Below are 26,721 nucleotides of genomic sequence, written 5' to 3'. Positions count from 1 at the left end.
CCTTAAAACCCTTTGACATAAGTGTCAAAAAGGGGGAGATAGTATAGATGAATGCGGGAGACAAGTTAATAGATTGAGCAAAAAATAAGGGGAGCATAATATACAGATAATGGCACAACCAACTCAGGGGGAGTTATAATAATTTTGAGGTATATATATTGTAAATTACAAAATTTTGATCAAGTTTTCTCTACACTTTGTATATACCAAGTAGATTACTGAATGTACTCATGAGGTCAATTAAGTGTTTTTGTCACTCATGTCAAAGGGGGAGATTGTTAGTCTCAGAATGGTTTTTAACACTTGAGTACCAACACACTTAACCACTTTCTATATTGGAGCCAAGAACACTACGTATGCCAAGCCACAACATGAGCTATGTCAGGAAATCTAATAGGTGTTGAGTGATCTTCAGGTGCTGAGTGAAGATTAGGTGCTAAGTGAAGATCAAGTGCCGAATGACTTCAAGTGCCGAGCATGATACAAGTGCCGAGTGATATTTGAGTGTCGAGTCATAGATGATGCAGAGCAATACAGAAATGCAATAGGAGCCAAGTAAGCCAGTTTGTTATAAGTGTTGAGCATCAGGGATTAGTAAGTGTTGAGCAACACAAAATGCACATTTGAGTTTGTAACTTTACAAATGCAAATGTAAACTATTTTCATGGCTGACATATGACAAATCTCGAAGAAGTAAAGTGATAAGATCGAATCTTTTGTATTTCCTATGTAATCTACATGCAGCCAATAAAAAAATGGAGAAGGCATAAAACCAATAATAAAAGTGCAAGGAATGAGCGAGAAACAAAGATTCAATATGGATCATAGATCCACATCTAACCCTAAGTATTCAAATGTATTTATAAGGAAGACTAAATCTCATTGTATATGTGAATGGATGAGGGTGTGTAAGGAAAAGTATTTTTAGAGTAAAGAGTATCAGAGCTCAGAGGATTAAGATCAGAAAAAATAGATCAAGTGCCTGTATTCAGCAATCAAAGTATTGTAAGCTATCAGGTTTATTATACTTCATACTCTCTAGCACTTGTATTAGAAAGGAAACCCTATGATGATAGGTTAGCTTAAAACCTATTTTTTTAGATCCTTTAAATAGGTCATTAAATCCTTTAACAAGGTGACACTTCATGTAAAGTGTTTTAAATTCTTTAACTAGGTTACTATTGATACAATGTAAAGCCTTTAACAGGGCAGACCATTAGAAGTGGTTAAACATTAATACTATAGTGATTTTGTGGGTATCATCCCCACCCTAGTTTTACCTTATTATTCTTGGAGGGTTTTTGGGTTACCAAAATCTCAAGTGTTATGTGGTGATTTTTATGTGTTTCTCATAATTGTTTGATATGTTTATATGCGCACAATCTTCTTTCAGTTAAGAAAAAGTTTTAATGGTCAAAGTATAGTACTTTTGATTCACCCCCCCCCCCCCCCCCCCCCCTCTCAAAAGCATTATTCCTATTTGAATATTCCAACAATTGGTATTAGAGCTACAAGGTTCTCACAAGGAGAAGTCTAACAAATTGGAGAAAATGATCTAAATATGGAAGTCTTCAAACTTGGGAAGATTATTGACAATCAAGTGATTGATGTGCAATTGGCTCTACACAAAGTAGAGGAAGCCAAGGAGGAACTAAGAAAATCCTTGAAAAGAAGGAAGGATAGAGCCATAGCTGAAAATGATATAAACTACAAGGAGATTGATACCACCAAGCTATTTGCAAATGGAGACACTAAAGAGTTTGATCCAGCAATTGTAAAACTGATGGAGAAAAACAAAGTTCAAGTAGATGAGATAAGATCTCTCAAGATGGAACATGAATCACATGCCATAATGTTATGTGAAATCATTAAACAAAAGAAAAGAACAATTTAGGATAGAGTCATGATTAAGGATCACAAAAGAAATCTTGCAAACAGACTTGAAGAAAAATGTACTGAATTAACAAATATCTCAAACATGCAGATGGATACACTTGCCCAAATGATGAACCTTCATCATGAACTCAATATGATAGATATTGAGATTTCTACTTTGAAAATGCAGAATGAACAATTGCAGAATGAATTGAATAGAGAAAAAGAGGTAATAGAGAATTTCAAGAAGTCAAGTGAAGCCATCAAGTACTTTAAACAGTTGATGAAATTCCCAAGATCCACCCATGATACATTAGGACTTGGATACAACAGCACTGAAGTAGGGGAATTATCAAAGAGTGTTGAGCAAAGAATTGACTAAGGTAAGGATTCTAAGTGCACTTGTCATTACTGTAATAAAAAGGGGCATATTGCTAATGTTTGCAGGAGTAGAAGAATCAATCAGCTAAACACACCTAAAAGCAAGAGTTAGTATCACAAGTGTAACATGCAAGGACATATGACACAAGATTGTAGATCCAAAGTCACAAGGACACAAAGATTTAATGGACATTGTCACAATTGTAAGAAGTATGGACATAGAGCATTTGAATGCAGATCAAAGCCTATGTGGACATCAAATCAACCAGCAAAAATAAAAGGGAATGAAAGTCACTACCATTAGGATTACAACACCAGGTATAGCTATCACTATTTCCAGGAATATGGAGATATCCCTAAAAACTATATAAGAACACATTTTAGAGGGAATTATAGTAGGTGGCTAAACCAAAGCACATGTTTCAGTTGCCTGAAAACCAGTCATATCAACAAAAATTATGCTACAAGGTCAAAGGCACCAAAGATTGAATTAAACAAGGGCAAAGAAAAGATTGATGTGGAACACATTAGAATAGACATGAAGAAGACATGGCAAAAAAAGAATGAACCAAGTACATCCAAGGAAAGGGTCACTTCACCCACAAGGTCAAGTGATCATTTCTCATCCAATTAATCACAAGATTTGCCTATGGGGCTAATACATATAAGGAAGTATCATACATCAGCCCTAAGCCACGGAGAAGCAATGCAAAGTAGAAATCTGCATGAGACAAGATGCCAAGACAAAAAAAAATTTAAAAAAAATTATAAATGATGTGGCCAAGCTATCTTTGGGTGTCGAGTAAAATTCTAGTGGATGCCAAGTTTCTAATAGCGATCGAGTAACGTCGAGTTGAGTAAAACTCCTATGGAAGCTGAGTAAAGTGGAAATGTAGTGCAAGCTGAGTAATTTTAAAATCCTTCAAAAGTCAAGTTGGCAATTGAACATTTAATGCGATGGAAATAGGGTATATTATCGTGATTTCAATCATTTTTCCTCATCATGATCAAGAAGCAAAGAAGATAAAGACAATAGAGCGACTTTATAGTAGAGAATCTAGCATTCCAAATAGATTGCAACGTCTTACAACATGTTTTCATCGATCTTTAGGTATTTGCATTTTTGTCGAGTTACACAGTTTCATATTTCTGTGAAAAGGAAACCCTAGTTTGCATAAATGGATTCAAGTTCTAAGAAAACCCAACACAAAGAATCGTTTAAAGTCAAACTAGTATCTAATGAGGTTAGGAAACCTACTTTTTGTCCCATTCCTAAAGTTGCATACAAAACAATCCTGCCAGAGTCCTTTCTTGCATACCCCCAAATGTTGTTATGGTTCAAGATGTAAACAAATGCTATAATTGCAAGATAGGAGCCATAGGAGACATGGAAATAAAAGAAGCCTTTGTGAAGCTCTGTGTCGATGGAGTCTTGAAAGATGAATACAAAATTGCTGAAAGGAAGGGTTTGACATGAGTTTTGAGTTTTCCCATTGTATTTAAAAGAGAGTGGATCAGACTTGTATTGAGCAGAATTCATGATGGTAGTTTATGGTTAGAAGATGTCTCTATCAAGATAACAAAAATAATCATTCATAAGGGTAACTGGATATACTACCCTAGATCGGTTCAAGACCTTGAGAAGTGAATCCAAGTAGGTTATTGAAAAGAACATAGGTGCTCAGTGGAACAAAAGAGGAATGATTATTCACACCATTCAGGATCCTTTAGTTGAGTTTGCTATTAGAGTTATTGCCCATAAATTCTATCAATCCAACAGACTCAACAGTATGCCATGTATTGCAATAGATGTAGGCTAAAAATTGGTGAAAAAGGATCATACTTATGATCTTGCAAAACTGCAACTACAAGAAATAAATGAAAACCTAACAGCTACAAGAAGGTCAAAAGGTGCCCAATGCAAATTTGGTGCAATTTTGGTTTGTACATTCTTTTATGTTCAGAATGAATTTCCCTCTTTTGGCAAAGTTACATGGAGAAATGATAGAACTATCATATCCCAAATTAATTAATATATAGAACAAATGGGAGACAATTTTGATACCTTGATGACAAGTTATTTTGAGGATTTCAAGAAATCCATGAAGCAAAGGGTAAGAATACTAGTTTCCTTATTGGGAAAACATATTAATGATATATGCTTCTTAGTTGATATTGATTTCACCTATATCCAAGAAAAAATTCTGAGGGTGAGATGGATAAGGCCATTTGGTTATGAGATCAACATAGATAAAGTATCTACAACAATAACTGCATTATTTGTAGAAGAGACAGATAAGAGTGCCCCACACTTTGGCACTTATGATGTGGTAAGGTCAAAAATAAATATGCAGTTAAAGACTGCCTCCACATTGAAGAAGAAAGATAAATTGATGAAGAAAATTAAGAAGAAATATGGTGAAGGAATTGAGGCTGAAATAGAAGAAGAAGAAGATGATGACACCGATGATGAAGAGGATGAACAAGAGCAAGGCCAAATGGAATTAAATCAAGGCCTAGGTGAAGACAAGGAGGAAGGTGCTGAGGAAGAAGAAGCCAAGGAAGCACCAACTAAAGCTGAGCCAAATAAAAGAAAGGTAATAGAACAACCTCCATCTCAGCCCAAACTAAAGAAAACTATCATGCCATCACATCAAAAGCCAACAACTGGAGCTGTAGTGAAGGCCTCCACAAAAAAAAAGCTAAAGAGGATGCTACAAAGAAGAAACCAATCAAATTGGCACATGAAGAGGCAAGGAAAATAATAAAATATGTGGCTCAACTTGATACTGATGAAGAAGATCAATCTGAAAAGGTAAGCCATTTTTTAGTTGATACATTATGCAAAAATATTGGGAATGGAGACTTAAGGAACATGAATAAGGTTGATTTCAATAAGTTCATTAAAGATGAACAAAATAGAATAGAAGAATCAGTTTATGGAATGATGGCATAGTTCAAGTACACTCCTCTTAAACTAGATGGACAATTGCCAAATGAACTATCTAAAATTGTAGAAGATAGATCACATTTTTGTTTGAGAATGGAGAAGGAGATGAGAGAATCAACCCTAGCAAGAATACTACCTGATTTGACTAAAGAGCAAATAGAGAAAGTAGTCAAAATGCATAATACTAGGTTTACACCTAAGTATAGGGCATTCTTCATTCTCTAAAACAAAATCGAAGAAATTGTACAAAGAGCAACAAAATCATGGATGAATTTGTACAAAAAGATTGAAGATTTTCTTGAAGAAGAATACAAGGAAGAATCTACTGCTCCACCAGAAGAGAGAAGAAAAAGGAGAGAAGAGAAGACAAAAGTAGGGAAGAAGGGAGAAGAAAAGAAAGATGGAGAGGAGAAAGAAACATAGGAGGAGGAGACACAAAAGCAAGATGAAATGGCAATAGCTCAGCAAGAGTAGCAACAAGACCATAGTGTGCAAGACACACAATTACCACCTTCTAGCCCTCCTCATCTACCCATCACACCTATAGAAACTATAACTATATAGAATGTTCTTGACACTTCTGCTCAGAATATCAATCCATTAACTATAGAGGATCTCAAAATAATCCTTGACCAATCCATGCAATAAGCAAGATAATGTACAGATCCAGTATTGGTCAGTGTGGATGAATTACAAAAACTAGTAGAAAACATAGTTAGAGATAAGGTGAATCCACAAGAACCACCTTCCATCATTTCTACAGCTACTAGCGGTCAACTTCAAATTCCAACAGTTGTTTCATCAGGCATAGTTGACACCACAGTACTGAAGCCGAGCGTAGCAGAAGAAAAAGAAATAGAACAAACATGACAGACTATTACATCTAATCCTATAGTACAAACACAAGGTGCACTTCCTAAAATTACTATAATTGATCAAGGTAGTAGACAGCAAGAGGACAAAGTAGAGGAAACTAGTAAAGAGTAGGAGGCAATATAAACATTGTTAAATTTTCCTACCTCTAGAACTCCTTCAAAACAACCACTACAAATATCCGCACTAGGATCAAGTTCTACAAAAGTTGCAAGGTTACTTCACTATGAAGACCTTGAATTAGATGAGGAGATAGTTATACCAAGTTATGACTCAAAAACAATAAACATTGATCAAATCAATGAGGCACAGGAAGCATTGCATAGAAGAAAGAGGCAAAAAATACTCAGGAAGTAGTATAAACAAAAGAAAACAATGCATGAGATTAAAGACATCTTTATGGATGCCTTCAATTTGCAATAACTAGATGATTCAAAGTATATCGTGTAGCAATTATCAGATATTGTTGACCAGGTGACAGATGCAGACCAAGCAACAAATGCAAAACTTATGGAATGGTCTGAAAGAAAATTTCAAGGGAAAGTTAATGTGAAAATATCTAGTGAAATTGTACTTTCACAAGTTGAATTGGCAAAGGCCATATACAAAGTAAAAAAGGTACTTGAGAATATATTCTCATTGTACAAAAAGTTGTGTGACTTTTCATACTTCACACAAGAGACCAGCCAAAAGATAATGAGCATGGAGAGGAATTTGAATATTTCAAGCATGCAGCTACAAAAAGATCCAGCTCAAAGTGAGAAGCATTTTGCTCAAAAACTTCACATTCAGAAAGAAATAGTTGTATTAATAGCAGAAGAGGCCACCATCAAGGAAAAACTAATACAACTCCAATCCTCCATTACCCCACATTTGGAAGTACTCCATAAAGAACAAGTCTATGCAGAAACTGTTCTCAAGAAAGACCCTAATCTTTCTACTTTAGATGAACTTATTCACCTTGCTATAGAGACTGCCATCCAACATAAATCATTGGAAATTGCTTTTCATAATTGGGATGCAGCTCTCAGGATGATTATGGAGGTAAATAGAACATTTTTTGAAAAATATGGTCTTAACCCTTAAAACCCTATGACATAAGTGTCAAAAAGGGGGATATAGTATAGATGAATGGGGGAGACAAGTTAAAAGGGGGAGACATAAACAAGGGGAGCATGATATACAGATAATGGCACAACCAAATATACACAATAAATACCCCAAAATTACAAACCAAAAATACACAACAAATCCATGAATACACATGATATAACACTAAGACTCAACTGGTAGGATGATATATCCAAGATGAATATCCACCTCTAAAATTAATACATTTTGAGCTCATATGACTTACTAAGTAGCAATTCTCCTCAAACAAAACTCTACATTAAGACAACCATTATTCAAACAATTGAAATGAAATATTTTTGGTTGATGCAAGATTGCTCTTACACCCAAGATTCTCCTACATCAGACACCTTGGACAATTTAAGAAGTGACCCTATCAGGTCTTAGGTATTCAGAGGAAAACTAAGTTAGTTAACCTTGTGTCTTGCTATCCATGATGAATCTTCTACTGGCTTCTCTCTCCATTTGACCATGTATTCTTTATAAGTTCTACTCTTTGTACTTTTTCTAGCACAACTTTCCAATATCTCCTCAATCTCCTTTGTAGCTAAACTAGCTACTAGGATACTCCACTATGCTTTTTCAAATTTATCCTTATCACCTCCTTCATAATACTCTATAAAATTAAAATTTTTGAATGTTGGTGAAATATTTATTTCAAAAGTCAACTCCACTACATAGGCATTTCTAGAATCATGCCTTTTCACTACCTTGCACAGTTCAAACTTCTTCATTTATAACTTATTGTATGTACCCAATAGAAAATGCTCCTTTCTCAAATGAACCATGACTTCATCTCCAATCTAAAATTCCTTATACCTCCTTTTAACATCTTCCTTAGTATTGTATTTTGTATTCATCTTTATAATGTTCTTCCTTACCTCCTCATGGACATTCTTCAAATGTTCAATGAATTCTTCTACTTTAGCACTACTTATCTCTCCTTTATCCAATTGCCTCAGTCTATCCATCATTCTATGGATAATTTGATGAACTAAACTTCAACTCTATTTTTAATTTCTTCCACAATGTATGCCATAAATACCCAAAAAATTTGATATCTCAATCTGAAACTATACTCTTTGGTAGACCATGTAGGCTCATCATTTCTTTCAAAAATAACTCTACTACATGAACAAAATCACTAGTCTTCTTGCAAGGAATGAAATGTTTCATCTTTGAAAATTTTTCAACCACTACAAAAATTGAATCATATCCTCATTGATTCCTTGGTAGTCCAAGAATAAAATCCATGTTGACATCCTCCCATGGCTTCTCTGGTATAGTTAATGGCTAATACAACCCTATATTCTACTTCACTCCTTTCATAATCTAAAATACTCTACAACCCTCTACAAAAAATTTCACATATTTTTGTGAGTGTGGCTAGTAATAATTCTTAGCAACCAAAGCAATGGTTTTATCTCTACCAAACTATCCAGCCAATCTTCCACTACACTTCTCCTTGATGAGATTCTCTCTCATTGAACTTCTGGGAATATAGAATTGACTTCCTTTAAAAAAAATACCCTCTTGGATTATGAAATCCAACCACTTCATCTTGTCAAGAGTATCAGGTTCTATACAGTCCTTCCATGCTTTACCAAAATCAAGATCCTTTTGATAGAAATTAATGAGTTCCTTGAAACCAACCACCATAATCTGCATTTCTATTAGCAAACTCTATCTTCTACTTAAGGTGTCAACAATTTTATTAGACTTCCTACTCCTATGCTTACAAAAAAAATGTATAACTTTACAAAAAATCAACCCACTTCAAATGACTTTGATTTAATTTTCCTCAGATATTCAAATATTGCAAAGCTTGGTGATCAGTATACAAAAAAAACTCCTTAGGAAGAAGATAGTGTGTCCACTTATTCAATGCCTGAACTATAACATAAAATTCATTATCATAGACAAAATATTCTCTTTTGGCATCATTCAATTTCTCATTAAAATAAGCAACAGATCTACTTTCTTGGCTCAAAATATATCCTATTGCAATACCACTAGCATCAAAATCTACTTGACACATCTTGTTAAAATATAGAAGTGCTAAAACAAGCTGCTCTATAACTTTCTATTTCAACATATTAAAACTCTAATTTGTTCCTACAATCTGCTCAAGTTAATTCCTATCCCATCTCAATGTTTCAATTAGGGGTCCACAAATATTGCTAAAACCTCTTATGAACTTTATATAAAAACTATCCATTCCATAAAAAGATCTTACCTCTACAACACTCTTTGGAGTAGGCCTCTCAAGGATAGCCTTCACTTTCTCTAGGTCCATTTTTAGACCTTCTGTCAAGGATACAAATCCTAGGTACATCAACTCCTTCAAAAAAATGCACTTCTTCAGGTTTATCAACAAATTTTCTTCCCTCAACTTATCAAACACCTTTTAAATATGTATCAAATGCTTCTCCAATGTCTTACTAAAGATCAAAATATCATCTAGGTAAAAAATGACAAACTTACTTAGAAACTCCTTTAGTACCTCATTCATGAACCTCTTGAAAGTGCTCAGTGCATTGGTTAGCCCAAAAGACATGACTAACCATACATATAGTACTTCCCTTGTCTTGAAAGTAGTCTTCCACTCATCACCTTCTTTGATACAAATCTAATGGTACCCACTCTTTAGATATATCTTTGTGAAATACTCAACCCTACTCAAATAGTCCATGATATCATCCATCGCTAGCAATGAAAATCTATATTTGATTGTAATCTAATAATCTATGCACATCCTACATTCTCTATTCTTCTTTGGTGCTAATACTGCTAGTACAACACAAGGAATCAGACTCTCTTGAATCAACCCATTTTGCAACAACTCATGAACTTGTCTCTTCAACTCTTCACTTTTTGTTGGTGTCATTCTATGCACTGCCTTTTTTGGCAAATAAATCACTACATGATTAAAATGTTTAGTCACAAGACTAAATTTTTTAGTCACGTGACCAAAAGTGATCAAATTTTGGTAATGTTTTATAATTTACAAGTATAAGTGTCCAAATAAATGATCAATTTGATCATTAGATAAAATCACAAGATTAGATAAAGACAAGTAACTAAGTACATGATTAAATAAATCATTAACCATTTGGACATTAATAATTAGTCAGCAAAATAAATGATTAAATGAATGATCAATGATTTGCTTATCTAATATTAAGTCATTCTTTTCCCTTTTTATAACCTTTTTCACTTACATATTGCTACCTTTTCCTAATATTAAGTCATTCTTTTCTTTTCCTATCTATTACATATTGCTTGAGGGGAGTACAATATCTATTACTATGAATAGTATATTTTAAAAGAACTTTCTATTAATTTTATTTTTTCTTTTTCAAAATTAAAACTTTTCATTCTTTTTAAAACTACATTAAAAGATAGAAATGGAAAAATGTGTGTGCTCTATACAATATATAAATTATTATTATTATTATTATTATTATTATATAGATATATAATACTTATATTTTTCAAAAATATGAGTAAAACAAAACAAACATCACAATTTTTTTATGAAGTAAAACAATAATAATTTACTCAAAAATTTAAATTTATAATTATTTTAATGATAATTTTAATTAAAATGAAGCAATAATAATAATATTCATGCTACACAATCCTAATATAAATAATGTTATAATAATCTAATTTAGTATTTAATTTAATATATTATATAGATAGATAAATGGGTAGAAGTAATATTCTAATTTATTGAAATTGGTAATGTATGATAACAATTTTCATGAGGTGCGAAATTCATCTAAGCATTTTTTACTAATAAGTATGTTTATATATATTTTAAATTAATCTTATTATTATGTTCTTATTATTTTATAATTACTTTTGAACATATAATTACATTAAGTAATTATGATACGATTATTAAACACTATTAAATAAAAAATACTGAAATATTATATATTATTATATATTTTTTCTTAAATACTTTAGTTACTATTTTACTTGTTTTAGATAAAAATTAGAGCTATTTTAACTATCTATAATTAATAAATTTATTCAAAAAAAACTTTATATTTTTAATACACTACATTAAGAGGAATGAGGGAAGTGATAAAAAACCCCAATTGCTTTGGCACTGCAATCTATATTCTTCAATCCATTAGTGATTGAGTTAAATGCATGAGAGGATGGCAACCACTAGAGTAGAGGAGATTGAATCATGAGGTAGTGACATGGATACCAAAGAAGTTTTTTTTTGGTCCTATGTTCAAGTTTTTTCCTCTTACATGTAAATGGGATTTTTTCTTAGATCGGTAAGATGATGAAGCCAAGAGTAACTATTATGTGTTGTGATTAATTATTATTATTATTTATTGAGTGCCAATAGACTAGAACTCAAGACCTCTTTGATAAGAGGCTCACAATTTACCGTTGTGTTGTAGGCTCTTGCCTTTACTTGCACAAGAGATTAAAATAATGGAGATCAAACCTTTTCTTAGCAAGTTCATCGCCTTTCCTTTGGTAGATGCATTATATGATGCATTCCATTAATTTATCCTTAAAACCTCCTAATATGAAGAAGATTAATACTTATTTGAGTTTCTTTCTGGTAAATGCTAGAGCTCATACTTAATAATTTGTCACGTCAATCAACAAGGGGTTTGAGGTAAGATTCTTTTGTATTTAATTTCTTTCGAGGATATTGTTTAGGATGATTTGAAATGCTGATGACTCACTACTTAAGCATGCCATCATTATTTAAAGAGAAATTCATATATAGTTTTATTTCTTTTGCATTTCCACAAATCTTGGAGTAGAGCATTTTTCAACTTTCAATCTATAAAATGTTTCAAACATACTATCTTTACCATTGAATGTGTAGATCCAAATTGTTCATAAAATGTACAAATACATATTTATCAACAATTAAAATGCATGATTTTTTCAAACATTTGTTTAAATGCATCATGTCTATGTTGAATTTGAATATTTTTCTCAAGTGGTTAGTCATGGTTCTATTACTAATCTAATCAGAAGAAAAATTTCAAGATATTTACTAATAATTCATATATAATAAATTAATCCTTTTCTCTCATATAATCATCTCCACATCCTATTATAGAATTGTGCTATGAATATATTACTCCTAGACTATTTTATGACATTTGCTAATATGTAATGTGTATCTAAATGCCATGGTTTTTGAAGTATTCTTCTAATGAAATATTTTCTCGAAGCTCAATTTTATAATAAAATAGTAAAATTATAAATTATAATTAATATGTATTAAAAATATAAAACTAGATGCAAAAATATAGATATCATAGCTCATTTTTAATGAGGTTGTTGCCTTATCCAATAATGATAACTTATATAGAATAAAATGATATTAGTAAATGCATAAAGACATATTAATTGATAGGAGTTTTTAAAGGTTTGAAGAAATGTTTTAGAAGAATAGAGACGTATCCATTTCTCATTCATGCAGAATTAGAGGCTTTGCGATAGTAAATTTGTCACATCAAAGCACGAAGAAAATGACTTTTGTAAAAATTTATAATTGCAAAATACTCTCTTTTCATAGACACGATGGGAAGTTGTTACCATGAATAATATTTTTTTGATTCGATGCCACAAAGACACGTCATCTACATTTTTTATAATTATTAAATGGTGGAAGAAACTTTTGAAGAATAACAGTTAATAAGTGTGAAATCCAAATCCAACGACCATTACCTTTCATCCTCTCTATGCATGTCATTATGAAAATTTAGAATTGAGTAATGAGAATCAATGAAATTGTTAAAGAGAACTTACCAGATACATGCAAACTATGAAGTCATAGGTAAGGAATGTGAATAATTTGTGAACTACCTAAAAGCCATGTCATATCATGATGGTAGTTATTTTTGAATTTGTGAAAAATAAATTTTGTGATGAATCTATCAATTTTTTTGAATTAATGAAGAGCTCTTACAAGAATTCATATAAAATTGGGAATCACCTATACCAAACACAAATTGTTTGACACAATGTCTGAAAGAGTTTTGAAATCTAGGAATGAAATGATGACAAAGTTTGAATGTGAAAAAAATATTGTGAAATATCTTAAATGATTGCTCAAAGATCAAATATATGTCACTTCATGGAATGAAATGATATTTAGAGTGTGTTGTAAGGGAATTCTTGAAAAGGAAAATCAAATTAGATTCATAGTTTGACAACTACATCTGGGCATACATTGAGGGCATTATGAGTGAAGTTTTGCTAGAAATCTAAATAGAAATGTTTTGGTAGTTTTTTAGAGACTAAATGTAAAATTTTCTAGAACCATTCTTTCAATTTATCAACTCACTAACAACATCCCAATTGAATTTCAACAGTTGACATGTCTAGAGCACCCACAACTTTTTGACCATGTATTAAGTGACACTATTCGTGTACAAATTAGGTTTTACAATAATCTTACAATGCTTGATATGATAGAGAATAGTCTAAATGGATGCATACCAAGTCATGTTTTCAATTTAGAGAAAGTGACATTATTAAACCTCCTGTCCAATCATTTAGTGAGGAATATTCCTTATGGATTGAATACATGCAAATCTCTGGTATAGCTATGACTGGAAAGAATAAAGATAATTTGTAGTCTACCCATTGAGATTTTTCAAATTTTAATTTGATCAATATTGAAATATATCAAAATTAGTTTAGTAAAATAATTTCACTAGATGTAGGGAATTGTAAAACTTGGGAAAGGCTTCATTTGGCTAATAACTAAATTATGGTGGGTCACCTTTCTCCTGAGCTTGGGAATCTTTCATAGCTAGTGAGTTTCAATATCTCATCAAATTAACATGCAAGAAATGTTCCCCTATAGCTTTCCATTGTATAAAGCTACAAAAAATTGATTTATCTAGAAATTATTTTATTTGCAATGTTCCAAAAGAGCTTGGGAATCTTATTCTTTTGGAGCTCTCATTCTTTTTGCTAACAAACTCTCTAGAAGAATACATGACATTATTGGAAGGATTTCTCATTTGATAGAACTAAAGATGGGTGGAAATTACTTTTTGAGCAACACACTAAAGCTCAATCGACTTATAGGTTTGCAGATTGCTTTAAATCTAAGTTGGAATAGCTTGTTTTGGTAGATAATAATTGAACTAGGTAAGATAAGTTTTCAAAGATCTATTTATCTGAATAATAATCAATTTTTTAATCAACTTCCTCCTTCATTTACTAGTTTTCAAGTTTTATAGTATGCAATCTTTCATTCAACAATCTTACTAGGCTATTTCCATATATAACTATATTTCACAAGATGCATGTTAGCTATTTCATTTAAAATCAAGGGCAATGTGGACTACCTATTTCGAATGCATGTCAATGCTTATATTCATGGCTATCTATCTTTCCTTTTGAATAAACTATTGGAATTATTTAAAATAACTACGAGGGCGGGGGGTGGAGGGTGCATCAGGTATCCAAGCTCCAGATGTATAAATAAAACTTTTCACAACTTAGTGAACCCATATAACATTTATACTCATGCATGCATCCATAAGATTATGCAATCACTTAAAACTTGTAGGTTACTATCAAATCAACTTGTGAATATATAAACATGAAACTTAAAAGATTCATCAACACACTTGACACAATGATTTATGTGGAAACCCAATTTGGGCAAAACCACCAATAACATGCTACTTTTTTCACTCTTCTAAAGTGATGCCTTGTGAAAGGCCAAGCTTGTTAAAGTTTACAATACACACTTTAAATGTGACCTTGTTAAAGGATTTCAATCACCCTGTTAGGAGTGAGCATTGTTAGATGAATTTAGATCATTCACTTGGAATGTCACCTAGTGAAAGGATTTACAAATGACTGATAGCTCAACCTTAATCCAAAGGATTTACCCTAGACTGATACAACTATTAGAGAGAAATAGTAAGACGTTTATATGATACAAATTATAACTTCATTTATAGATTACCAATTACTATTTATTCCTCCATTCTGCTTGGCTTTCACTAATTGTAGCTCTGATACCTGGTTCACCCTTAAAGCATTCATCTTCTTAAGCCTTCTTGCTTAACATGCCATTCCAGTCTCTTCTCTTAGATCACTTGATGAAACAAAACCCTTGACTCCTTGTCTCCCTTAAGTTCTAACACATGACAACCTTGCATCATGACTAGCCATTTTTATAACTAAGAAATTAATATATTTTTCCGCCCATTCTTCATCATCCAATTTAGTGTTAGGATAGATTAGGTAGGATACAATATATCTATCCCATATTCTATATCTCTTCTTCAAAATTCTCCATGAATCCTCTTTGAAATTGCCTAAAAATGGTTAACCTTAAATTTTATGCCACCAGCTCATCATCCTTATCTTCCATCTAGCTCATACGCTTCAAGAAAATAAAGTTGTCAGCTTAGATTTATCGAATTTATGATCTTTTCAATAATGTAGCAACTCAACATTATCAACCTTTTGATGCTTGGCACATACTAAGTTGCTCGACATCCTCTATAAAATCACTTGGCATCAACTAAAGTTTAATGGTGCTTAGCATCAGCTAAACTTTACTCCACATCAACTATCTTACTTGACATCCACTAGAATTTTCTTTTTCTCTACTGCAACTAACTTTCTACTTGGCTTGCACTAACTTTGCTCAACACCTAATATCCACTTAGTGAAATCTTGGCAGAAAAACTTTGTATAACTTGTTCTTCTAACCTTTCTTAGTGTAGCCAAAATTTGTAACCTTAAGTAGATTATCATTGTTATCACTATCCTAATTGATTCTTGTACTTCATTACATAATCATACCTCAACCTTTCGTCTAGGTGCTATTGTTACATCTTTTGATCAAATCTTCTTCATCAATTAAATAAATGATAGTACTTAAATCTTATAAGTATTTGTCTTACCAGGAAATAGCAGGTTTGCCATTAGTGACAAAACAATGATTGAAACACATAGTCTTCTTCAACAATCTCTCTCAACAATAGTCTAAATAGGTTACCAAAGCTCTTCTTATACCTGCCTCTTACTAGGTAGATTAGGGTTTCTCCCTCATTCTTATATTCTTCTCTATCTCCCTTATCATACTTGTGTTCTCCTCTGATCAACAATATCATCAATTAGCTCCTTCTAAGATCGATAACACTCTCCATCTCTTTAACAACAATCTCTTGATATTTCCCTCTTGATCAGTAAACATATTGTTGATCAGCAATATCATCTCCCTCTTTGTCAACAATGCCAAAGACATATGCCAAAATCTTGTCATCTTAAACATGCAGATATAGGATTTTTTATTTTCTCCTTTTGTCACCTTTCTTGTGAGTATTTTCAAATTTCAGCTCTTTGATTACTTTAGGCAGCTCCTAAAGTAAGATTGTCTGTATCAATTTTTAGCATATGAAAATCAACTTGTTTGATGCAGTTCACTCCTCTTGTTACTTAGATAGCCTTTGATAGGGGTATCACCTATAGTTTACCTCTTAGATACTCATAAGCATCCTTAGGTGATGCTTTTGTGAAGATACCAGTAATTTTCTCTTTTGTGTTGACATATTCCATCTTCACCTCTTTATCTTGAACTAACTCTCTCAAGTAATGATACTTGATTACAATGTGCTTAGTCTTTGTGTGCATCACTGAATTCTTTGATATACTGATAGAACTTGTATTATCACAATATAATATCACTAGTTCTGTGATCTCTTCCTTCATTCCTTGGAGTAGCTATTTGATCCACACAATGTTTGTATAATTTACAGCAACAAAAACATATTTAGCTTCAGTAGTAGATTGTGAGGTGCAGTTTTGTTTCTTTCTACTCAATGTAACCATCCTTTTTCCTAAGAAAAATGCTCCTCCATTGGTGCTCTTTCTATCATCAATGTTTTTAGCCCAATCAGCATCAATGTAGGCTCTCAATTTAAAATTTTCATTTTTCTTATAGTATATACCAAACTCTTATGTTCCTTTTAGATATTTCATTATTCTCTTCACAACCATTAAATTATTCTCCCTAGGATTAGCAAAGAATCTTACAACTATCCCCATAGATAATGTAATGTGGGGTCTGCTATGTACTACATATTGAAATTTATGAATCATAGACCTGTACAATGTTTGATTCACCTCAGTAGAATCACCATAGGTGTACTTATTGGTTTGAAATCCTTCAATCCAAAAAATTTCAATATTTCCTTGACATAATTTGACTGGGTGATGTATATACCATATTTCATCTAATATACTTGCAAACCCACAAAGAATTTGATCTCTCCAAACATAGACATCTCAAATTCTTGCTTCATCTAATTTACAAAATTCTTATATATAACATCTTTACCTCCAAATATGATATCATTAGCAAATATTTTAGATAAAAAAACACCTATTCCTTTCTCTATCTTCATGTATAGATTGTTGTTATCATTAGTCCTTTCAAAGAAATTTCTCACAAGATAATTATAAAGTCTCTCATACCATGCTCTTGGTGCTTTCTTCAAACCATAAAGAGCTTTCTATAATTTACATACCATGTTGTTATTGTTAACATCAACAAATCCTTCTACCTATTCTATGTAAATTTCTTCCTCTAATGTACCATTCAAAAATGTAGATTTAACATCTATCTAATAAACTTTGAAGCTTTTTAATGCAAAATAAGCAAGCAGGGTTCTTGCTCCTTCTAATCTTGCAATAGGGGAAAATGTCTCTCCATAGTCAATTCCTTCTTCTTGTACATATCCCTTGCAAACTAATCGTGGCTTTTTCCTTACAACTTCACCATTTTCATCTAGCTTGTTTTTAAATACCCACTTGGTGCCAATCACATTCTTGTCTTTTGGTCTACGAACTAGACTCCATGTTTTATTCTTCTCAATTTCTTCAATCTCTTCTTCCATGGCTTTACTCTAGTCCACATATTTTAATGCATCTCTCACTCATTTGGGTTCTTTCATGCTCAACAAACATGTATCATTTCTCAATATTTTTCTTTTCATTGCTCTAGCATTTTTAGCTCCAATAATTTGTGTAGTAGGATGATGTCTTCGTTTGGACTTTCAGCTTCAGAATCACTATGTACATCTCTATTAGGTATCTCAACATCTCTTTCATGTACACCAACTTTAGAATCAAAATGTGCTCTAGTTTCATTCTATAACTCAACATCTGAATATGGCTTGGTTCCTAAATGCAACTCAACTTTCATGGGATGTGACTCACTAGTCACTGAAACTTGTTGTTAGTTTGTAGCTTGATTTGCAACATCATCTCTAGTAGACATATACCTTCTTAAATGTATACAAAATATTTATATTATTCTAGTTCTTTCATAGGTTCAGCGTCATGTACTTCTATATATTCATCAAAATTTATATTTTCACTTTCCACAACTTTTTTAGTGTTAGTATTCAAACACTTATAAGCTTTACTTCTTATGGAATAGCCTAAGAATATACCTTCCTCACCTTTTACATCAAGATTACCATTCATGATATCTTTAAGAATGTAACACTTACTTCCAAATATGTTAAAATATTTTACATTGAGTGAGTATCCATATAATAGTTCAAAAGCTATTGAATCAGTACCTTTCTTGACATGTACACAATTCAAGGTATAGACAATTATACTTACAACTTCTCTCTAGTATTTCAAAGTGACATTTTTCTCCATCATGAGTGTTCTAGCATAGACTATTAAAGACCTCTTTCGTCTTTCAACAATCTTATTTTATGGAGGGGTTCTAGGGGTAGATGTCTATATTTTGATTCCTTTGTCATTACAGAACATCTCAGAATCATTTGATGTGAATTCTCCTCCTCTATTTTATTTCAAAAATTTCACACTTTTACTTGTTTCTTTCTCAACTCTTGCTAAGTACTACTTAAACATTTCAAAAGCACTAGATTTTTGTTTTAGAAACATAATCATCAACATTCTAGAATAATCATCAACAAATAACATAATGTAATTATCTCATTTTGTAGGTTTGCACATCAATTGGTCCACACAAGTCAATATGAATAATCTCTAGTATTTCTTTAGAGGTATAAGTTTTACTCTTGAAAGTTGACTTTGTCATTTTTCTTAATTAACATTTTTTGCACATTGTATTGTTAGGTTTCTTCAACTTATGCAAACCTCTAACTTTCTTCATGTTACTAATACTAACCAAGCTATCAAAATTAACATGACATAACCTCTTGTGCCATAGCCACACATCATCAAATCTTACAACTAGACAAGTAGCATCCTCTGTGTCAAGATAGAATAGATTACTCCTAGTTTGATCACCCTTTGCAATCAATTTCCCATCAATATCATATATCTTATCAATCTTATTTTCAAACACAATCTTACATAATAAATTATTCAATTGTGACACACTCAAAAGATTATAGTTTAGTCCTTCAACATAGTAAGCATTGTCACATAGAATCTTATCTATGTGTTTGATAAAACCTTTTCCTTTTATTAAACATAGTGCATCATTACAAAAATCTTACACTATTTCCTTCATAACAATTTAAGGTAATGAACTTACTTTTGTCTCACATCATATGATGTAAGCACCCACTATCAATGATCCATTTATCATTTTTCTTCACACAAGTCACAAGTGCAGTTTCCTCAACTTCATTAGATTCATCCTTTATTACAACATACACTGCTTCGTCATCATGTTCATTAGATTCATCTTTTGTTTCCTCTTTATCAATGTAGCATGACTTCTTGCCTTTATCTTTGTAATCTTTGTGCCTATCTTCTCTTCTACTTTTGTACTTGTCACCACCTCTATAGTTCTTCTTCTATATACATCTTGTAGCAATATGACCAACCTCATTGCAATTGAAATAAATGATAGGTAACTTACCTTTGAACTTTCCCTTACCTCTATGGAATCTTCTTGCCAGTAGTGCTTCTAGTTGTTCAATATCTTTCTCATTTGTATGACTATCACTAGACACAAATTTTATCTTTCTCTCCTTTTTCTACTTCTTTTCATCAGAATCTTTCAATAAAAACTTAGCTTTGAAAGAAGATTCAAGACTCTGAAGTTTATAATTATCAAAGTTATATAGCTCAAAAGTAGTGATTCTATCAACCAGAGCTTCAAGAGTTAAATTATTTCTTGGTATATATCTCAATTCTTGAATTGAAAAAACTCTAATAGCATAAATAGGCAGTAGTGTTCTTAAAACTTTTCTTAGCATAGTATTGTCTTCAATATGACTAGTAGCTCCTCTTATTGCATTAACAACTTCTTTTATCCTTGAAACATATTGAGCAATATTCTCACCTTCTTCAATTCTCATATCATAAAAATCACCTTTGAGACATTCATATTTGGCTCTTTGAACATTAGTGTCAACCTCTGATATCATAAAATTTAACATAGCTTAAGGTAGAGGCAATGTCCAACATTGCTTGGTTGTTTTTTTTCTTCTTCTTCATATGTTCAATAGTTGGGGCACCAACAGGATCAACATGTTCCTCATAAATGGTAGATTGTGCATGATCTCCAAGTCCTCTATAGTATAGCTTAATCAAAAGTTTCCATGCAGGAAAGGTATCTCTATTAAGCATGGGTACATCTCTTTTTGACATCTTGATCTTTATGCTTCTAGTACCTCCAAACTAGTCCTCTTAAGAAAATGGCTCTAATAACAATTGTTGGAATTCTTTAGAATAATTCTTTAGTCTAGGATATAGCCTAGACTAATAGAATTTATAGAGAGTAATAGTAAGGCTTTGATCTGATATAGCTTACAACTTCATTTGTAGATTATAGATCACTATTCAGTCTTCCATTCTGCTTGGCTTTCACTCATTGTATCTCTGATAGATTTTTCACCCATAAAGCATTCATCTTCTTAAGCCTTCTTGCTTAACATGCCATTGTAGACTCTTCTATTAAGTCACTTGATGAAGCAAAACCCTTGAATCCTTGTCTCCCTTAGATTCTTGCACATGACAACCTTGCTTCATGACTAGTCATTCCTATAATTGGGAAATTAAGATCTTTTTTCACTCATTCTCCATTGTCCAATTTAGGGTTAGGATAGATTAGGTAGGATACAATATATCTACTCCATATTCCATATCTCTTCTAGAAACTTCTTCTTGAATCCTCTTTAAATTCACCTAAAAATGGTGTACCATGAATTTTGTACCACCATCTCATCATCCTTATCTTGCACCCAGTTCACACAATTTAAGAAAACAAACTTGTTGGCTCAAATTCATTGAATTCATGATCTTTTAAATAATGTAGTAGCTCAACATTATCAACCTTTTAATTCTTAGCACATACCACATTACTCAACATCCTCTATAAAATCACTTGACATTAACTAAAGTTTACTAGTGCTTGATATCAACTAGAATTTTCTTTTACTCAACTCTAATTAAATTTTTTCTTGGCTTGCACTAACTTTCCTTGGCACCTACTATCCACTCAGTCAAGCTTGGTTAACAAACTTTGTATAAGTTGTTCTTCTAACCTTTCTTAGTGTAGCCCACATTTGTAACCTTGAGTAGATTATCCATACATCATGTTATCACTATCTTAACTAATTCTTGTACTTCATTACATAGTCATAACTCAACCTTTCCTCTAGGTGCTATTGTTACATCTTTTTATCAAATTCTCTTCATCAATCAAATAAGTGATAGTACTTAAATCTTATAAGTAGTTGTCTAACCAGCAAATAGTAGGTTTGACATCAGTGACAAAATAATGATTGAAACACATGATCTTCTTCAACAATCTCTCTCAATAATGATCTTTTTCAATCTAATGTTAACAAAAACTAAAACATCAATGGGCCAAATCAAGCCAATAAGTACTGCAATGATAGAAGGAATTTGATAGTTTATTATTGGTTGCATTCACTTTTTTCTTAGGCATCTTGTGGTATGATTGTCCCTTTTGAAGGTTGTCATTTTGTTACTTCAGAGATTTATTTTTCCCACAAGAGGGATTTATAGACTAAAATCTAGTAAAAGCCAAAAATAATTTATGTCAGGTTGTTTTTATTGGTAGAGGAGCATGTGGAACAATATAAAAAGAAATTATGCCTTTTGGAGAATTGATTGCTATCAAAAATTTAGATTCACAAGGAGAAGGAAGTAAAGTAAAAAAAGATTCATGTTGAGTATTTTTAGAAAGAACCAATTCAACCCTATTAGAGGTTTTATCTAGGGAAAACAAATTCTAACACACACAACCCCTTATTTCAATGAATCAACTAGATTAAAGTAAACTTCTTGCATATTTTTAAAAATAACTAATGCAACCCTATTTTTGAAAACCTAGGGCACAAATAATATTAGGGCAACATGAAATTAGAGAATTTATCTAGGGAAAACAAATTCTAACATACACAACCCCTTATTTCAATGAATCAACTAGATTTTCACTATAAAATGCAATAGAATTTAAATGTGAAAACCATGCCAATAGAGGATGAAGGAAGAACTTAATTGAATTTGTAGATTGATTGTGATAAGCTTGGGTTAGAAGAAAAAGATAGTTAGATAGGATGGAAATGTAGGAAATCATTGGAAGAAGGAAATTTGATTAGATTAGAGGATAAATGAGTTGATTGAATTGAATTGGAAGAAGTGAAAATTGATGAAAGGTGGAATAGATTAGAACCAATGACAAGGGAGAACCAAGAAATGGTAAATGAATGGGAAGGCTAGGGAGAATTTTATGGATGGGATGATATATTGATGAAATTAAAGGTTAAGTAATATGGGGGACCAAAGGATATTGTATCAAAAAATGGCAGGCCAAGGACCATGTTTCAAACGAGTGACCAAACATGCCCTATACAAAGGATAGGAAGGTGGAAGGAAATATGGTGAGAAAGGATGCATGGAAATGGGCAGATGGTGTAAAGGCTATTGTATGAAGGAAGGGAAGGCATATGTATTTCCAAAGCATGTATAAAAATTTTGTTTTTGTGCCTCTAGTATTGATCATGAGTATAGGTCTAAAAGTGGAATGAATAAGGGATATGGTAGGGAGGGTATGAAATAGGGATAATGATACAAAAAGTATGGATGAAGTGTTGGACATGAATTGAATAAAATAGATGGGATAATCAAGACCAAGGAAATATGGAATAAGGATGGAAGTATACAGGATTATGGATGGAGGATAGAGGAAAGAAAAATGTCGAGGACTATGATATGCAAGATATTGATAGGATGTCAAGATCAAATATGTGAATGGATGGTAGGAGTATGTAGGATAGTGTGTAGATAATGTGCAAGGGATATGTCAAGTGAGCATGGATGGATGGAAGGAGAATTAGAGTGAAGAAATAAAAAGGAAAATAATGATGGAAATATGAAAGATATGTAGTGAAATGTGGTATGGATGGAGCTTGCCCCCAGTGTAAAGTGAAAGTGGAAGACACTGGATATATGATAGAGAAACATATGGAGGACTCAAGCATCTAGAAACATGGATGGTATGCCATGATATTTATTTATCTTTCTTTGTTATTTTCAAGGAATATTTTACTATTTTCTCATAGATGTTGGTAGGATGGTGAAAACAAGGATGAAGCAGAATGGGAAATGGAGGTCAAGGACTTATGATAATGTTTGGATTAAAGGGCTAGAGTGATTTGGTGGAAGACATTTCTAATGGATGCTAATTTGAAAGACTTTTGAATGAGTGGATGGAGAAGGTGGAAAGATCATTGGAATAGACCATGAAGGGTGATGAATAGGAGGAAATATTGGAGGATATGTAGGAGCAAGTTTGAATTTTTGGATATTGGTATCCAAAATGGATGAAGGAGATGATGTATTCAGGATGGTGGATTTGAGTATATAAGGACCCAAAATGGATTTGAAAATGGAAGCTTTAAGCATTTATGGATGAAGGAAGCCTTTAGAATAGAGAAATTTTATGTCATTTTGAACTTTTCTTTAAAATTCATGGCTTCACTAAGTATCTTTGCAATCTACATAAATTTTCAATTGTTTATTGTCAGCCTCTATGGACTTCTAATTTTGTTTTGGATCATATTTTTCTTTTCATGGACATGTCTTTTAGAGGGGATGTATTGATCATTGGATTTTTTCAGATTTTTGGCTTGATTTAGTTTATCTTTGGTATCCAATTTACTTCCAATGGTCATGGTATGAAAACATGAGAGAAAATAGGATGGAGAGCTTGTGGATGGTGAACATTAGAAGGAATTCAAGGATGTGTTCCTTTGTTGATCTTTAATAGGTATATGAGGGGATGAAGTGGAAGAATTGGATATTGTGGATGGATGTATGTAAGGACCCAAAATGGATGGAAGGGATGAATGGTTTCACTTTGGACTATAAGGACCCAAAATGGATGGAAATGAAGAAGGAATGGGAATATAGAAAAAGGGCCAAAACTAGATTTGGAATATGGATGATGAGAACATTTATGTTTGGATGCAAGGATTTTAAGTTTGGAAGGAGTGGAAGGTATACCAACATCTTGAGACATTATTTATTCAATGGGATACTTATGATTTTCAATACAAAATGTGAGTCCATGTGTAGGGGTTTCATGAGTGGATTGGATAGGTGTGGCATGGTCTTGTGAAGGATTGGTATCATGAGAGGAATCATAAGGGATAATAGGATCATAAAATGGATTGGGACCATGAAATACACATGAAGGAGTACTTTGATCTTGACTTAAAAGAGGATCATGTAGTAGAATGGAAGGAATTATTGGATCATCTAGTGGGATAGGATCATATAATGGAGTCGATGGAATGGAATTATGAGATGGAACATTTTGATCTTGATAGGAGGGAGAGCTAGTAGATTCTATAGAAGAATGATCTTCATGGGGTGGAGAATCTATGGATGCTAATTCTTGAGATGGAATGAAATTAGTAATGTGTAGGGTACATGGAATTTCTTGATCTTGATTAGGAAGGGGATCAAGAGAAGGACTAAGAGGGATAAATGATTCTTAAGGGATAAGGGAATAATGTGAGGGAAATGCTTAGATCTTGAGGAGAAAATAAATCCATAATGGTGCGCTTTAGATGAAGCTATTGAGATGGAATTGGGTGTATGACTTTGGGTGATTGGATCACTTTATTTTAAGTTTAGTACCTAGACAAGATTTCTACCAATTATTGTGGGACAAAGACATGCTTATTACAAGGTAGGGATGATGTTAATTTTGGAGAATTATGATTGTGTAAAGGTTGAGGCATGGGTATGGGATTGGGATGATATCTTTGGACATTAAGCCCAAAGTATGGGGAACTACATCGAGGATTTGAGTAGGATGGGACATGAGGATTATGGTCTTCAAAACATGGGAGAAGAGGACATATGTCATGGAATGTAAACTTAAAAAATAAAAATTCTAGGCTCAAGATAAAATTCTTCAGTTCTACAATTTATTTTGCAATGACATTTCTATTTGAGGAATTGTGTGGGTTATGAACAAAATCATATGTGGTTGAATGATAATGAGGTTGATTTCAATTGTCAAAGGTAGAAGAATAATGAACATGAGATGGATTAGAATTAGATATAAAGTTTTGAGGATTGATTTGATATGGGGTTTGTGTTGGAGGTGTGACTTCATATTGCATTTGAAGGTCCCCAACCATTTGGTTAAGACAATTCTTATCCATGGAACTTAGATTAGGAGTGATGAGAGATTTGATGATATATGAAATATGACTTTAGGACTAGGAGCAATTTTGGAATTTTTTTTAATTTTAATTGGATTTGATTTTATTTGATATTGGATGAATATTTGAGATAACCTTGATGTAAATAAAAACCTTATGATATTTAAAACAAGTGAATGTTGGATTTGAATTAAAGTCCAAGGTTTATGATGGTGCTTCTATGTCCAAAGTAGAAGATTTGATGAAAAATTTTAATATAAGAATATTTGAATAGATGAAATTAGAAAGATTGATTTTGGATGAAGATGTAAATGGATTGAATTAGGAATTCATCAGAAAGGAATGAATTTGACAACAAATTGAATTAAGAATCATGAGTATCAAGCATTGGATGAGGGAATTGGATCTTAATGTGGATTATGAATCATCACTAGGATGAAGATTAGGGATTTGATTGAATGATTAAGAAGATGAAGAAATAACTAGGATGGTTGAGATTTTGAAGAGTGTGATGAAATGGATGAATAGAAGAAGTGATGTGGAAAACAAGAGCTTCTTTTGTTATCTTTTTTTTTTTGAAATGGTTTTGGATTTTGAACTTTAATGATGTTTTTGGATTTTTCTAAAACATAACATGCAAGTCATACAATGAAATATATATACAAGAAAATATTAGATGGTGTGTCCCCTTCAAATGGGGAGATTTTTGAACACTTAGCACATTGAACACACCAATGATCGTATTCTATTTTGACTAGGATATACAAGCTCAAGTAGGGGTGTCCATGATATACGCAAGGTAAGTTAGGCCCAAAT

Source organism: Cupressus sempervirens, chromosome 4 (assembly GCF_028749045.1).
Source record: "Cupressus sempervirens isolate cs-2001-9-10 chromosome 4, ASM2874904v1, whole genome shotgun sequence".
NCBI classification, from domain to species: Eukaryota; Viridiplantae; Streptophyta; class Pinopsida; order Cupressales; family Cupressaceae; genus Cupressus; species Cupressus sempervirens.
Note: the sequence above shows the minus strand (reverse complement) of the source record.